Source organism: Aythya ferina (genome assembly GCF_964211825.1).
Source record: "Aythya ferina genome assembly, chromosome: 8".
NCBI classification, from domain to species: domain Eukaryota; kingdom Metazoa; phylum Chordata; class Aves; order Anseriformes; family Anatidae; genus Aythya; species Aythya ferina.
Window position 1 is genome coordinate 6,554,633 of NC_140304.1, and position 15,679 is coordinate 6,570,311.

The following is a 15,679-nucleotide window of genomic DNA, read 5'->3' on the forward strand; positions in this document are numbered from 1 at the left end:
GCAGGGACAGACCTGACAATCAGAAGTGTTCAAGAAGTGTTCTGACCTTTCTGTAAAGGAAGTACTGTCACATATGTATTCATTTCACTAGAGAGTAGAGGGTACCTTCAGCTCAGGACTGCCACACTGGCTGGATTTCATGTCACCTTTCATTTTATGATCTTTACAGAACATAGCTTGTTAAGTGTTATAATAACCAAATTTCATGTATTAAAACTATGGGTTTACTTGTATTTAATTTTTTTTTTGATTCCGCTAGATAAAAGGAGACAGCATAAGTTACTGATACCACTTGTAAAGCCCCTGGACTCCCCCTCTGTATACAAGAAACATTAATAGCCCTTTTCAAAATTATACTTTCACAGCAGAGTATACAGTAAGTTTATTAATGAGGATGCTTTTTTGTTTTAAGCAGTTACTGTCAACTGTGAAGTTCCTGAAATTACAGATGACAACAATTACGCATTTTTATACCTAACATTTCATATTGTTTATATGTTGCTTTGGCAGTCATAAAGCATGTGTGCAAGTTCCATAATCTTTCTAAGTACTGACCATTAAAGCCATGATTGTGGTACTCAAAAAAAAAAAAAGTCCATTCATATGGGCACTGAGCGCACAGTCCTGCAAGTTCTCTCCTTCAATATATTTGGGGAAATGGGTGTTTCTTTCTCTCCACCTTTGGGGAGGATGACTAGAGCTTCCAGAAGGCACAAGCTCAAGTTAATACAAATGACATCACCTTGTAATGAGTTGGGGGTCAGCCCTGTAACATCACCCTCCAACCCTGCTACTTCACAGCACTAATGGATTCCACATAATAATTGTGGAGTCTTGAGGTTAAAAACTACTTAGTGGTTTTCTTTTGGCTCATTCCCTCCTTACGCCTGGATCCACTTTTGTGTGGAATGGGATCATTTGTGTTGGAGCTCATTCCCCTTAGTTTTATTACCTATGTCTATGGCACCTGGGTCATTCTTGGTGCCATACAAATAAGAGATAATAACACATAATATTCTTTGGTGGAAGGCATGATTCATCCCTCTCATCCCAGATGCAGTGATATGTCCCTGAACAGCTGAAATCATGCTGTTTCTAGCTAGGTAAGCCCTATCAGAGAAAAACAATTAGTTTAAGATATATTTGTGGGAAGAATGCTTTTAATCACAGCTTTTTAAAAGCATAAACTATGGTGTTATAATAGACAGAAACAAAACAATATTGATTGTGTGGGCTGATGTAAAAAAACATTAATCTCTTCGAGAATCTGAAGGCCATTTTACATTGTTACATATTATACCCCTATATTCATGTTGTTTTGCACATTTAAAAGTTCCTTTCGCAGCATCTGTCGATAGCTATTCTTCCATCAGTAAGTAGGATGATGTTTTAATAACTCAGATTGTCTACACTATGCATAGAATTTGCATACATTTTTCTTTTGTAATTCAATAACAGCTTGGTGTGATACATGGGTTTTCGGTAACAGCAAGACAAAGAACAAGAGAAAATTAAAGAAAACTAAGCAAAACACATTCACATGATGAAAATTACAGCAACTGATTCAGTGGAGTTCAGTGATGCTGCTGTACAGACACAATAAGAAAAACAATCAGGACAGAAGTAGCTGTATATGATCTATGACGCATAGCTCTTTTGAAGATATATTTTACTGGCCCATCTTCATAAATTCTGTCACAAATAATAGCGTCTTTGCTGAAATTTTCTCCAAATCCTGACTATGGTTAGTTAAAAATTAGTTTCTATTCTATAGCATGTTCTGAGGTCTGGTTCTGTAATCAACTGATACGTGAAGATATCAGATCTATGCCATTTGATCTTTTTCAAAACATTTAATTTAGATGTGACCACTTCAGTATTTGTTATGAAAGTAATCAAAGAGAAAAAAGGAACCTGAAGAAGTCATCCTATTCATTCTCTGAAACTGGTATAAGGTCAAGTATAGCTATGCTGTTCTGCAAGGTATTTGTCTAACGTATTATTAAAATCCTACAGTAAAGGCTATTTCACAGCCTCCACATGTAGCCTTTTATGGTTCTTAAATATCCATATAATTAATACATTTATACTTAATCAAAATAAGTTTTTCTTAAAGTTGAGGCAATTATTCCCTTTTTCATAGCCTTTTAATTCTTCGAAATGAATCGAACTTAGTCTTCTATCCTGTATCTTGGTTAAACAAATACAACATCTTAACACTTACTTTTCAAGCATTTTACTAATCTTGCATATATTCAGTGTTGTTATCTTTATTTAGTAACAACCCTAAAATAATAACATTGCCATAATGTGTTTTGAACTTGCAGAAACAAAAAAAATTTATATATCATAAAAAAATTTATGGTATTTATGGTTCATTCAAAAACCTACAAATAGTTGATGTTTGAGACAATATGTTCCAATGAAAAACAAAGCAACAGAAGAAAATAACTGACTTGCTCTATTACCAGCATTAAAACTGTCCAAGCAATCCTAAGGTACAGATTACTTACTAGAATTAAGTATTATTTGTGACAAATGCTTTAAAAATCTGGCCTTGCATCAGGTAATTTTCTCAGATTCATATGTTGTCAAAACTCTTCATAACTCTTCATTCTCATGTCCTAGCTCTAGTAGTCCTAGATCCTATAGTACTTTCTAAAGGAAATTACCTTTTCCACCTTACTAGGTTCTTAAAAGAAACAATATTGCTTAAAAAGCTTTGTAGGAATGCCCTCAGATCCAAATTATTTAGTCATTTCCTACATCAAAATTGAAGGTGTTTGCTGAAGGTGTTTGACTAAAACAACAGCAGTGTTCTGGACAGTTTTACAAACCTCAACTCCAGCTGATGAAGTTTTACCCAGACAAAAACCAGTACTACTCCAAACTTTTGGTCTATTACACTGTATCACGTCATGCGTACATTCAGATACCCTCTTTCTTGTGGGTCCACATCTGTTTATGAATAGCAAAACAGAAATTAAAATTTTAGAGCAATTGGCCTAGCTTCTATATACAGAAAAAATCTGGAACTTTTACTAAAAAGTACTTATAAGCACACAGACAATAACAAGGAGTTCAACAGCAGCTTGCGTGTATATCAAGAACAAATATCCAATCAGTTCAGTTTCAAGACAGGCTGAAAAGGAGTAGGTGTCATATACCTTGTTTTTAGCCAAGCTTTTGATGCAGTTTTGCATTACATTCTCATAGGGAAGCTTTAGACATGTGGTGCAAGTGAAAGTACCATTAGATAGATGCAAAATTAACTAGATCAATGAGATCAAGTAGGGAGCTACTGCAGATAATATTAACAAGCAGGATCAGAGTTTGATAAAGTCCTGACAAATTTTATTATTTTAAAAATAAGATGCAATTCTAAAGTGACAAATACAAGTTGCTGCAGCTCGGTGAGAAAAACAAGCTGCAAGAATGAAAGCACCTGCCCAGGGAGCCATGTTGTGGGGACAGATCTCAGAGCTGCTGTGCGCTCATAAACCAAACAGGAGTCACCACCACCACATGCGCTGCTTTGGGCTGTAGTGGGACAAGCAAAGCATGCAAGACACACAGCTTGGGATTCCTCCCACCTAATCTGACATAATTAATAGTTGGTTGCCTGCACTACTCACAAAGGTTCTCAACATTTTTAAGACTCTGAAGAGATCGTATAATGACAAGCCCTTTCTTTTATACCTCTGCAGCTGGCAGTTCCAATGGGGCAATTCTCTCCTCAAAGTCAAGGAAGAGAAACCAAGTGCTGCTGTTGCTTGGAAATGTATCACTTGTACAAGCAACTGAAAACCTTGCAGTAGTTATCCATTTGCCCTGCTTTTTATCATCACTAAAAAGTCTGGAGTCATAAAAAATTGATCAGAGTGCTAATAAAATGAAATTACTGTGTGTTATTTGTCTAAGCTGATCATAAAATGTGACCAAAGGGATTAGGCCCCAATATGGAGCAATTCAAGTCAAAAATGGATGCCTTGTTTGGCATTAGAATTAACTGAGCAAGATAAGAAGGAAGGCTGATGGCTAGTATAAGTTTATTGGGGAAAAAAGAGGTTAAAATTCAAGTCTTTCTTGGAAAGATTATGTAGCTCCTTTGACCTATTGTGTAAAGTGAACTGATTTAAGTGAAAAAGCACTGAAAAATTTAGTTTAGGTCAGACTCTTAGCTCATTTTTTCTTCCCCTCATTTGCTATATTTCAGTCATCTTCCTTTTAAATCTGATCTTTTCAAGTGGGTCAGATAGAGTATATCCATTGCACTGAAGTTCTTGTGGGCTGATCCTAAGTGACCCTAAATCAACAAGTCTGAGTCACTGCCTGTACTATATATTTCAGTGCCAGCTTCACTGAAGCTGGTTCAGAAAGCTAGAAACTGGAACTCTAATCTCTGTGGGTTGCATTTCTTTTCTCACCTACACTATGGGGCTTCCCCGAGAAAGAAAAACAGATCCCTTCCTTGCCATACTTGGGAGGGAAAGCTTGTGGGTTGGGTAAGGTTTGTCCATGGCCACCAAAGGCTGCTGATGAACTGTGGTCTGTGTCTGCTGAAAAATAAGAGCTCTGAGTCAGCTTTCCTGTTTATGCTCATCTAGGCACCCAATTTATTATTGTGTCACTTGAATTTGGCTGTTAGCTCAGGCAAGGAGGAAGAACAGGTCCAGACAGGAAGCTCAAATACATGTGGTCCACACAGAAGTGAAGGCAATACAATCTTTAACGTCATATCCACTGAGCTGGAATGACCAGTGTTTCACTATGTGCCAATGAACACAAAAAAGCCCTTGCCCCAGGCACCATAAGTCGTTGGAATAAGATATCTGAAGCTTGCTATTGTCCAGTCACTCTATCTCAGCTTAAAGCTTACTTGGTTTTAAGAATATATTTCCAAAACCAGCTGGCTCCTTGCTGAATATTCCCAACACACACACACACACAAAGAATCCTTCAATAACATCTTGGTTTTTCCAGATGTGCAGATCAAATTGTATAGCATTAGATGAATATTGTATAGTATGACTGCTGTCTTTTTTCACACCAAGTGATGCCTTATTCTTTAAACACTGCCAATACCATGAATTCAACAATCTTCAACATTGGTAAAGCAGCAGAATTTAGCTCTTTGTTAAGACAATTTCAAAAACATGCCAGACCAAAAATCAATCCTAGCATAGACAATGGTTGAACACAATCCCAGTCACAGTCTCTGAGTCCTGAGGAGCAGAGTATCTGTCAGGTCAAATAATTATTTAGCCAAATTATATGAGTGACTTGGTCTACTATACAAGCAATACTCAGGAGCTCCACATTATTTTCAGCTGCTGAAAAATCTGTCTGTCAGTGGCAGTTGTCTTACTCTGCCTCATTTGAATGAAGACCTTGGACAGTAAAAATAATTAAAAACTATACTGCATTATTTCCTCTGGAAAGCTCTGGAGTTTTTAATGTTTGTTGATGTTATACATCTAATTGAATAAAATTCGGTGACAGAAAAGATGCAATATTTTGTAAACTGTGTTGACATTTTGCAGTTGGTAGGGAGGATACCTTCAATAAAACAGGATTTGAGCACTGGAATCAATAGAATAAAGAATGTGAGCAGAATGAAAATTCTGCATTGCAGAGAAGTACCTCTCATTTCTATTGAAAGTAGAAGAGGTATCATTATTCTGAGCATGATATTGTTATTCCACAACTTCATCCACCCTAGTCTCCTCAAGGTGGCCTTTGACTTGCTTTGAGTTTGTGCAGGTAAAAAGATTTCCCTGCAAGGACCAAATGAGTGTCATAAAAGAGCTCACAAATGCAGAGTAGAAACATTTTGCAGATAAGAACAGAATACTGAAAGGAAGAAAAAGATCTGTCAAAAAAAAAAAAAAAAAAAAAAAAAAAAAAAAAAAAAGTTCTAGTATTTAACAAAGACACAGAATCAATTTCTTGAAGCAAAAAGGGATTTTTTTTTTTTTTTTTTTTTTTTTTTTGTTGGTATGACAGACAATCTTGCTGTTCTACTAGTACAGCTGGATACCAGGGCAAAAATACCACCTCAACATTTCCAGAGTCCCTGGGACAAATGGATGAATTGTCATACTTGTGATATGGTCATATATGTGTGGTGACAGTGGAGAAAGTATGACAATCCTGTAGCTCCAAATGTACTTCCTGATACCCATTCCTTGAGCAGCACCAAGAGCAGGAACTTCTGCCCTCTTTGCTGGAAGAGGGCAGGGTACCACTGGGGCAACAGCTGGTTGAAGCTGGTTGAAAGAGGGCCACTAAATTTTACAAGTTATGTGTACCAGCATGTTTTGCTAAACCATTGCCTATGTGCATATTAAACTTCACATGCTTAAAACTTTGATTCAACCTACACAGTACAAATTTAATCTGAATCTAACTGAACTAGGTGAAGATCAACACCAAGTCAAGACTACTTGTAATCATGCAGGAGTCAGAAAGTATTTCCACTTACTTTTCATTTCTAGACAGAGATTACAGGCATAACTGTGAGGGGAAAAAAGAAAAAAGAAAAAAAAAAAAAAAAAGATGTGAGGTGGTTTAATAAGAAAATGGGGGAAGACAGACAAATGTGGAAATTCAGGGTACAGTTTTTAAACAAGCAGTTTAAACTTAACTTTCAGTTCTCCAGAGACAACCTGCATCTTCTCACCTTTCAGCACCACAGTTCTTTGGTTGTTCATATCCAGTTCCCTCCACGTGCATTAATGCCTGAAGAAATGGGTCTGGCCTTTCCTTCATCATGTTGTATTCCTCCACCCACCCTTTGGGCCTCTCCAGAACAGTCTCACCTTCTCCACAGACCACTAATGACTATTCCCAAGTGCCACAAAGCCCTTAAGACTGTATAAATTCACCGGGAGGTGTAATACCTCTTCCCACAATGGAAATACTCAAAGCTCATGTAACCCAAGTTCCTCTCCAGGCCTCTCTCTCCATTAAATTTACCATGGCAATTGTACTTCAGTCAGATATTAAGCGTGCACATGACTTGTTCTGGCACACCAGCCATGACAGTGACCTTGTGGTAATAATGGTCTCAAGCAAATGAATTTAGGAGTTAAATGGTATTCTTTGAGTTTTACATACTACTGTATTTACAGTTACATAACAATGGTTTTAAAACGTAAGAGCTACACGCTTTCTGTTTTATTAGAATCCAGCTAGTACCAAAATTACAGTATTAAGCTTTCATTGTTGAAACTGCACTGTCTTTAAAACTCCCATGAAGAACCCCTAAAAGCATTCCACTGAAGCACGAGCCAAGCCCCAGAGCCACACACTCTCCACTTCTGTTATCTTTCCAGCAGACATCAATGAGGAAATGGCAAGTTTCATACCAGTCATTTATAAAATACACACCACTTAGTAATACTTGACTGAGTCAGGTTCTATCAGTAATTTTCGTGCAACTCCACATAGACTTCACTGAAATAGTTGTTCTTGGATTTCTGGCAGTTCAGCTGAGAGCTAAATTTGACCAAATTCTCAGCAGGACTCTCAGCAGAATTGGACCCTTTATGCTAGATGTTGGATCAAAAATGAATGTGTTAGAACATAATTCTGTAGGTTCAGAATCTCTATTTTCCCACTAAAATTAATCAAATATTGTATTACCTGCCCTGTATCCACTATAAATCACAGATCCTTTAGACTTGTTAAAAAGATTGGATAGATTCAAATCCACTCAGTGTCACATAACATTCTTACCATATCCTTGTTCTCCAAGGATCTGTCAAATGATTCTTCGAGAATATTTTCTGAAGCCAAATTTACCTCAGGGATTACAGTTTTCTGTCAACACATTATATAATTTGTTTTCAGAACTGTCCTATTCAAGGGCAGAACCAGAGCATATGTTGTAGCATACCTCCCCCATGTACTGCTTCTACTGCTCCTTCCAGTTGGTGGCTTTCACAGAGATTAATTTAGCAAGTATATAGTAAAAATCTGGATAAAATAAGATTTTACTGGATGTGGGCCAAATGACTAGATATAGCACCGTTTTGTCCATATTCAGTAACTAACATATACTTGACAATCAATCAGATATTTATTTACTCCTGTCTAGAACTTCAGAAGGCCAAACCTGAAAAATAATTTGGTTTTGAAATTTCCAACCTGAACCTCCCCTGGTGCAACTTGAGGCCATTCCCTCTTGTCCTGCCACTAGTTACCTGTGAGAAGAGGCTGACCCCCAGCTCCCCACACCTTCCTTTCAGGTAGTTGTACAGAGCAATAAGGTCTCCCCTTAACCTCCTCCAGACTAACCACCCTCAGCCGCCCCTCACAGGACTTGTGTTCCAGAACCTTCACCTGCTTCGTAGCCCTCCTCTGGACACACTCCAGGGCCTTGATGTCCTTCTTGTAGTGAGGGGCCCGAAACTGAATACAGTACATATTCCCATGCATCTCTTTGCAGTCAGACAGGGCTGCAGCACTCTAAGTTTGGGGAAAAGCTGGTGAAATTCCCATTAAGCAGACACACCAATACCAAACTACTCTGAAATGCATTGAAGTATTGATAAAATAACAAAAGTCTATGGAATTTCAGTTCTCATTGTAACAAGTCATGACATATTGCAACTTGATACCTTGAAAGTTTTCTATTTGTACTCTTAAATCTGTTTTGTTATGCTACCACTGCATACAGCTATCAAGATCAAATATCAGAAAGTATTTTGGCAAATTTAATAAAGTCCTGGTGGCACCAGCTATCCTCTAGCTGAGAGCCACCCTCTCCCTAAAATCACTTCAATTGGTTTTGAACAGTCAGGTCCTCTCAATTTCCAGTCACTCTGACACCTTTTTCTCTGGGCTGGCTTCCTACTTGTACCAAGTCAGAAAGCTCCTGTGAAAATAATTCCACATCTGCTGCTGTAACCATTGCTCTTTTCTCAGTAAGAACTCTCTCTCTACTCAGAAATGCATTTCAAAGCAACATATCTGGCAAGGCTATATAATTCATTTAGTGTCTGAGCTCTAACGAGTAATGTAATAGAGAAAGTCTGTGTACAAAACAGCAAGATCTAACTAGCTGATACCTAATCCTGCAAAAGCATAGTTCTTCCCTTCCACCCCTCATCTGTCATCCCAGACATACCTGGGCATTTCTCTTTTGGGGCTCTCTCTTTCACATCAGGACCTAGATCATCCACCAGCCAATCTCTCCTTCCTGGGCTCCAAGGATTATCTCCAGCTCTAATAGTCCATAGGAGATGTTTAATTCCACGAGACTGGTCCATCATATTTATCACCCACAATATGCTGTAGTGAGAATTATTTTATTTACATATTACATGCTACTGATTTTATTTTTTTGAAACTCCCTCTTGATAGTGGCCTGAGGCTTTGCAGCAATCAGTAGCTCAAATAGGCAAGCAGAGTTTATACTGTAGGGTCTCTGTCCACCTAACAGCCCAGCACCAACGTCTGGGAAAAAGCTTGTGTCTCTATACAGTGCAATACATATTGTATGCTTTCCTGTCGGCTATGACCAACTGTGTTGACCAGTCCTTTCTTAACAATAATTACATTATCCACATTTTAAATTACCATCAAGTTCCAGTTTATGTCCTTTCCATCAGTTTGTTTGCTATGTATTTGCACATCCCCACACTGTGTTTCATGGTGCAATGCCTTGGCCATGCAGTCACACAACCAGACCATACATGTCCTGACCTGTCACGTGTACTGACTGTCACCAAAATGATCATTACTGAAGTTTATACCTGCCTCCACTACTGCTTACAAGCTTATTTTGCAAGCTTACTAACATGACATCACCAGTTTTTTATTCTAATCTGTGCAACAAACTTATTATCTCTAATTGTCTATGACTAGTTTCAAAAACAACATTCCTTTCAGAATACAGAAACTTTTTTGTTAGAAAAACCTTGCTTTGGTACTTCTTCAAAAGTGATCACTCTATGCCCTGTTCATTTCAGCTCCTCACTGTGGAAGCCTTAGAGGAGTACCTGTAAGCATTACACCCATAGGCAAATTTTGGTAACAGTTTAGGGGATTTTTTTCATTCACAACAGGGCATTGTTTGCTGGTTTTAGAGATTTTTTTTTTTTTTTTTTTTTTTTTTTTTTTTACATTTTTGGCTAATACAGTTAGGCAGTGTATTTAATGCTTAAATATCTCATTTGAAAATTGCAATAGCAAAACACAACTAGCTACCCCTGAGTGAATTTGCCTTGAACTCTCCCTTAAGTCCCAGCCATAAATACTAGTTTGGAAGACTGCAGTGAGCATGGGACCTGCTTTCTGTCCCTGCCCTTTAAGACTTTCTAAACGGAAATTTGTTTTCAGCATTCCTTAGTCCAACTATAAGAACTTGTTTATAAACCAGTGAGCATTTGTAATTATTGGAATTTTATTCAGGTTATTCTGTGAAGCAATCCTTCCTTTGAGATAACAGAACACTCAAAGAAATTCATTCTCTCCAGCTCAATAGGTGCAGCAGAGGGATCCTCTCTCTCTGGTTTGCTTTAGCTTTGCATTTTGAACCACACAGTGTGAAGCAGGCTTAATTACCAGCTTGACAAGCCCTCTTCTCTCATTTCTTTTACAAACGGAGACAGGTTGGAGGACAGTTGTCCTTGCAGTCCCACTAGGAAAAAGAAAGCAGTCTCTTGGTTCACTTTTTGAAAAGTGAAGTTTCATTAAGAGTAACTTTTTAGTTTCACTCACCCCTGACCCCTAGCCCCAGAAATCTGGGCTTTATTTTGCATAAAAAGAAAAAGCACCTTCAAATATACCATGTGTTTTATTTAGCTCATTAAAGAAATTAAAGTCAGTTGTGCTGTAAATTTTAGTAAAAACGACACCTTTCTGTTATTAACTCAGCAACTTAAATTATTTCCACCAAGCTCTCATCTTCTACCTTAATCTATGTAGCAGAGTTTTCAAAAATCTTAATTAAGTCACAGTCAATATAGTCTTTGGCCATCTTCTGCTTCAGATCCTCCACAATCCACTGATGCTGCTGTTGCTTCTGCACATTCCCAGTCTGATTCCCTCATATACACGCCCACACTACCACTCCTTACAAATTCTTTACTTCCAGCCCTGCTTGGGGTGGCTGTCACAGTTAGGTGCTGTTACTGAAGTCCAAATCTGAATGGGTATAAGGTGCCTTTATTTCCTTCACTCAGATTCCCCTCAGGGCAATTCTGATCAGGGTGAATTCACGAATAATGACTTGTATTATCGCAACATTTATGCATCACATGGGAAAAACTGAATACAGAAGAAACATGCTAACTATTTTCGTATCAAATTTTAAGATGAAGATACTTAACGTTTTGCACTAATCTGTTTCTCTGAATTTTTCCTATTTTTTGTTGTGACCAGTAATGCTACCTTGCATTAATATCATATTATTACTGCTCTTCTATTCTTGTATTCATTATAGATTTTAAGGTAATTTTTAAGACTTAATATGAAACTTTTGGCTTTTTCTTTTTGAATTAGCACTATTACTAGTCTTTCTTTTACTTATACATACTTGAAAAATTCTTTACAGAGCCTTCCTTTTTTAGCTTTTCATTGTCTGACTTAGAGGGACTGTAGCTCTCTGAGTCTTATTCTGTAGTTTGGGTTAGAAAGGAGTTAATTCATTTCTTGCTTTTTAAATGTAATCATTAAATCAATTTACACTACAAGCATTCCATTATTTGAGACTAATACATTCTCTTTGTTTTTGCCAATTTTCTCTTATCTCTTACTTTGCTTACCTTTGCATATTTAAACCTGCAGAGTCATGTATGGACTGCTGCCATATCCATCAGTTTCAGAATTCCCAAGGCCCCTGACGTTATTAGTTCTTTATTCCATACAGGTTCTTTTTCAGGGGTATACTGAAGATAATTACCAATGCTGCTGGGAGATTCAAGGCAATTCCACTGACGAGGCACAGACATGATGTCCTAAAAAACACCATGGCTATGTAAATACATAAATAGCTATATAAATATTCTGAGACTGACTTGTGCATATTTCACAGCCTAAAGAATTTATAATTTTCACTTTTCCTCTGTCACTGTGATTTTTTCAACAGTGGGGTTATGAAAGGGTCTTTAAAACCAGAAGAGAGTAGCAGACCATTTACATTTGAAATTATCTGAATCAGTCAATGCTAAAGAAATATGAAAAGTGGTAGCGTCAGAAAATCATACAGATGAAAATGGAGGAAAAAGTAGTAGGATTGTATACCTGAAAGAACAGAGTAAAGAAGAGACCACTGCTACTTTGGACTTTATACAGAAATACAGTATCAAAAGCACAGAGTTAATAGACAGTCCATTTCTTGATGACTAATGAGACTAGACAGATCAAAGTAAAAAAAAAAAAAAAAAAAAGTGCTTTCACAAAAACAAAACAGAAAACAAAAACACCAAACCTCTAAATTACTAGTTGGGAACTTCTTAAAATAATTTAATAGCACGTCTCTGAATAGCACAGTTAAGCACTGTTCATGGCAGGAGTACCTCAGCATGTTTCAGGGATGTAATCCTAAGTGATTATCAACATATGGTGTTGTTCTTTCAATCTTTTTTCCTATCTTTTCTTTAGAGTTTTGTTTCCTGTTTCAAATCCAGTTCATTATTTTGAAATTCAAAGCTTATTAATAGGAGCCTAATGACTATGCTCAGATGGTAAGATTTTTGTTATTTGTATAGACACCTAGAATAGAGAAAAAGTTGCAGTGCCAGGAGGCCAACGGCATCCTGGCTTGTATCAGGAACAGTGTGACCAGCAGGGCTAGGGAGGTGATCGTCCCCCTGTACTCAGCTCTGGTGAGGCCGCACCTCGAGTACTGTGTTCAGTTTTGGGCCCCTCGCTACAAGAAGGACATGGAGGTGCTTGAGCGGGTGCAGAGAAGGGCGACGAAGCTGGTGAGGGGCCTGGAGAACAAGTCCTACGAGGAGCGGCTGAGGGAGCTGGGCTTGTTCAGCCTGGAGAAGAGGAGGCTCAGGGGCGACCTTATCGCTCTCTATGGGTACCTCAAGGGAGGCTGTAGCGAGGTGGGGGTTGGCCTGTTCTCCCACATGCCTGGTGACAGGACAAGGGGGAATGGGCTTAAGTTGAGCCAGGGGAGTTTTAGGTTAGATGTTAGGAAGAACTTCTTCACTGAAAGGGTTGTGAGGCATTGGAACAGGCTGCCCAGGGAAGTGGTGGAGTCACCATCCCTGGAAGTCTTCAAAAGACGTTTAGATGTAGAGCTTAGGGATATGGTTTAGTGGGGACTGTTAGTGTTAGGTCAGAGGTTGGACTCGATGATCTTGAGGTCTCTTCCAACCTAGAAAATTCTGTGATTCTGTGACTTGAATGTGACATATCCATACAATATGATCCATACAGATTGGGTCAAATTAAGAATGTGATACAAATTGGCAAAATAGCCTGAGAAAGTTAGAAGAAGTACTAGGTCATCTAGACCCCCTGTGTAAAACTAGACAGAATGAAGAGAAACGTAGAGATAGCAGGAGAGGAAAGACAAACTGATTGACTTCTTAACACCCTCTTTCCATCTCTAATATTTTTAATTCAACAGTTCCCACAGAAACATTCTCAAAATGGGTGCCCTGTTTCTGATCAGTTAGTTATGTGACTATTTTATTTCAACTGAAGTAAAATACTTGGAGTGAAACTGGTATAAAGAGAGTAAGAATTGGGGTGGGATTTCTAGAGTTATGAATTTACTGACTGTTTCTCCTTTTTTGTCAAACTTCAAGATTTATGACTTGGGCTTAAAAAGAAAAGCTCAGAAATAGCGTACTGAAAGCAAATGAAAGCATTTTCATTAACAACTAACTTAAGCTACTCAAGATTTTTATTTTTTTTTTAATAGGTTTTGTCTTCTGTCTGTACCTCTGATTTGCTAAAGCATGGTAGAAACAGGTTACTTCAGAATGACTGGAAATAGTTCAAATCCCTTTCATTGAAGGAAGATTCAGGGAAGAAAATGTACAAACTCATATCCTTGTGGTATGGAACTAATGTTTTATTTAATAGGGGTATTTGCTTATAAGTGTGTACATACAAAAAAACCTTGAAAAGTTCCCAAAAGCTTTTGTCATATTTGAGTAGAAAATTGAAGAACATTCTGTGATTGTTTCACAAAGTCTTTCTGAATGCAATTGCTCGTCATGCTTCCAAGGCATAGATCCAGTAAAAGATAAGTAATCAAAGATAAGCTACCAACAACTTTCTAGAAGCCCCAACTTGAGATTCTCTGGGAGTTACATGACAGCGCCAGAAATTCTAATGGTCTGGCAAAAACAACTAATTAGTAGAGGAGCATTGCAGTAGTTCATAGTGCTACAGCTTAATTTGGCCAAAGATAGAGTGCATACAGGGACGAATTCAAAATGGATCTTCTGAGTAGGAATAAGCAGCAACTTTTTATCATTACATTGGATTTCAAAAAGATAGGTGTAAAAATATATATCTTATGATAAGGATCCTTGAGTAGTAATATTATATAGAAGAAATCTATATTTTAATGCCATACCTTGAGAAGAAATATTTTGAATATTTTTAAATTTTTTGTCTTGATTATTCATTCCTAAAATCAAACATGCTACCAACGTACTTGTATACTTTCGAAAGTTTTACTTTGACAAAACCACTCCGATTATTAATAGCATGGTCTACACCTAATGTTCACCAAGATCTTATATTCATTGCTTTAGAGAGAATTTTAAATACAGATTATGTGGTTCCTGCCTTGTAATAGTTTCTGCGTAATGTCCTTGTACTGCAGGGAATTTCATTAGCATGTGCCCTGATCTTGTCCTCCAAAGCCTCATTGCTTTAGACAAGCATGGATTTAATTGAGAGAAAACCAAGCTGTGACTGTGGCTCAGGTGTGAAGGCTGTTTCCCTCGGCAAATTAAATCCAATGTAATGACTGAGCTTTCTTTTTCTTACTCTCCACTTATGAGAGATTTAATACTGCATATTAATTATTATGCTGGGCCTTCTTACTATGATGTTGTTTTTCCCATCATTTTGTGGAAGATTGATGCACAGATAAAATTGACTGTTTAATGTACTGTGAGGATGATTAACATCAAGAGGATGGATCACAAGGTTATTATGTCACTGATTTCTACTTGACTTCTACTTTAAACAAAGAAACTCAGCCAAATGATAACCCCTGCTGATACCATGTTATGTTTGGCTGAGCCCCAGAGCCCTCACCCACGAGGTTTCCACAGAAAGGCCTCTCTCTGATCCTCCAGATTTGTAGGGAGCTGTTAAAGTACCATGAGCACCTACATTCGTTTCAAACAACTAATGCCCATTTGTCAGCAGTACTGACCCAAATACTCTGAGCTAATAGCCTCAATCAAAATGCAATTTATGATATCTCAACCCCATAATAAAATATACGCATATGAACCAGCTGTGAAACTTTGAAAAACTGGGAAAGGATGTAGCCCACTGGAGTTAATGCCCCATGCACTGGATACAAGAAGTCTGAAAAACAGGGCCACTTTCTGTATGGAAAGTATTTCAGTAGCATGAAACTGAACTGCCAGGCCCAGTGTGCCAAGATGCACATTACATTTACTAAATGTGAATGAAGGATCTAAACATCTCTAATATACGATGAGTATATTTCCATACATGC

The 15,679-nt window shown here is 37.7% G+C and overlaps 1 protein-coding gene across 24 annotated transcripts in view; it reads right to left on the reverse strand.

The window, feature by feature from the left end:
- Window positions 1–15,679, reverse strand: part of LOC311441013 (uncharacterized protein) — a 291,658-nt gene that overhangs the window by 239,617 nt on the left and 36,362 nt on the right. Inside the window, exon 2 of one of the 24 annotated variants that reach the window (XR_014695737.1) lies at window positions 11,775–11,966. The exons of 22 other annotated variants lie outside the window; for them this stretch is intronic. The gene's annotated coding sequence lies outside the window, so the exon portion shown is untranslated. Of the gene's footprint in view, window positions 1–11,774; window positions 11,983–15,679 lie in introns of all 24 variants that reach the window. One more of the 24 variants, XR_014695739.1, reaches the window with a different exon arrangement.